Here is a 2,324-nt window from a genome sequence, read left to right as displayed (position 1 = left end):
TGGTGACACATCTGTCACAATTCTTGTTCTGCTGTTTACATTGAAGTAGGCTAGGACATCTGCGTGCGTGATCAGCTCTTTTAACTTCTCGAATGCCAACTGTTGTTCTTTGCCCCATTTGAACTCAGGCATTCTTGTGGGTTAACCTCTGAATGGGTTCTGCAATGGATGACAGATCTGGGACAAACTTAGACACAAACTGGGAAAGACCGAGGAAAGATCTGGCTTCACTAACATTCTGTGGAGGACCTGCCTGTCTGATTGCTGCGACTTTCTCTTCACTGGGTTCTATACCAGTCTGTGTTACTTCGTGACCAAAACATGTCAACCTGGGTAATCGGAATTCACATTTGTCTTTTTTCAGTGTCAGACCTGTTTCCCTCAATCGATCGAGCACAGCCAAGAGCCTCTTATCATGCTGCTCCTCCCCTCGTCCGTGAGTTATTAGGTCATCTGCTATATTAGCCATGCCATCCCAGCCTCGCAGTACGTCCCGAATGATTTGTTGGTACTTTTCAGGTGCTGAGGTGACACCAAACATGAGTCGGGTATATCTATAGAGACCACGGTGAGTCAAGAACGTTGTCACATGTCTACTCTCCTCAGCTAGAAGTACCTGATGAAATCCCCACTTCAGATCTACACGACTGAATACTGTGCTACCATTAAGATCTTGAAGCACCTCCTCTATTGTAGGGATAGGCTGACGTTCCCTCACTATTGCCTGATTGGCACACCTCATGTCTACACAAATCCTGATATCTCCGTCTGCCTTGGGTATAACCACAAGTGGTGAGACCCACCCTATTGGTCCTTCAGGGACCTCCTCTATAATTCCACTCTCCAACAATTCATCTAGCTTTCTCTCGACTTTCTCTCGTCCACCAAATGGAATCCTGCGGACTGGCTGCGCCACCGGCTTCACCGAATCATCGATATTTAACTTCAACTCGTAATCCCTAAGAAGGCCAACACCGCTGAAAAGTTCTTTGTACTTTTCTTTGATATCAGCTTCTGTATTGACAGCATTAACGGCATGTCTCGGCCCAAGTCGTAGCAAACTAAATTTCACGGCTGTTTCTCTGTAGAGGAGACTTCTGCCATCTCCGTTTATGACTACAAAGTCAGCTTTGCAGGTCACACCAGTGACAATAGACATTATGTCTGCTGTAAATGTTCCGAGTGTTGGCAATGGCTATGTACTTCCATAAGGAAATAAGGCTTTGGCCTCCTTTCGGGTCTGACACTGGATTTTCTGTGACCTAAGGCACTCCCAAGTTCCTTGGTCTAAAAGGTTGCATGTTGCTCCTGAGTCAACAAGGACATTTGGCAAATGAGCACCACCAACTACAACAGTTTCTATTCCACTCTTTTGGTCGAGCCCATCCCCCACCGTAAAACACATAGTTAGGTGTTGAGTCTTGTCCTGATTTAGGGCTACTATCAACATAATTTTTGTTTGTCTTTCTGCCTCTTTCATTCACACTAGATGTATTTCTCCAATCACGCCGACCGTCACCTTGTCTTTGCCCCAGATAGGAGTCCTTATCGAGCTTCTTACAACACTTGACGTTGAAATGTCCAATTTCTCTACACTGAAGACATTTTCTACCTCGAGCAGGACATCTCCAATCCCTTGCTAAGTGATCCTCTCGATCACAATTGAAACAGTCCCTCTTCTCGCTACTAGTGCTCCCTCTTAAATTCACCACGCTGTTAACCTGCTCTGAACTTATGTGGCCTCCCCTTGCCCTTGTCAACAACAGTGTTCACTTGTCCTGAACCACTGTTAGCCCCCATTGCTTCCATCTGCGAATTAACTGCTTCCTGTGCCCGAGCTGTAACTAGTAGATCATTCAAAGTAACACTGCCTTCCTTTTCTAAAAATTTCCGACGCAGTTTTGCCGAGTAACATTTGTCAATCAATTGACCTCTGATTTACTCATCTTCCCGCTCTCCAAACCCACACGAAGCGGCTCGTAGTCTGAGCCGACAATCAAATTGATCGACGGTTTCTTCATTACTCTGACTAATTTTCCGAAACAAATGTCTCTCAAACGGTACATTAGCTTTATGAATAAAATAGTCATCGAGTACCTTGAAAGTTTCGGCGTAGTTCTTCTCGCACCATCAGGCACCAGTGTGAAATAAACTTCCTGTACATCGAGTCCAGCTGTGTGAAGTAGCAGGCCACGTTTCTGCGAGTCATTCGTGATCCCTTTACCAAGCACGTACAATTGAAACGCTCTTTTCCATTTTCTCCATCGCTGTGAAACCGAATGCGGATCTCCTTTAACTTGAAAAGGCTGTAAACTGCCTACTTC

The sequence above is a fragment of the Stylophora pistillata genome, chromosome 12 (assembly GCF_964205215.1).
Source record: "Stylophora pistillata chromosome 12, jaStyPist1.2, whole genome shotgun sequence".
In the NCBI taxonomy this organism is placed as follows: domain Eukaryota; kingdom Metazoa; phylum Cnidaria; class Anthozoa; order Scleractinia; family Pocilloporidae; genus Stylophora; species Stylophora pistillata.
This window is presented reverse-complemented; position numbering follows the sequence as displayed.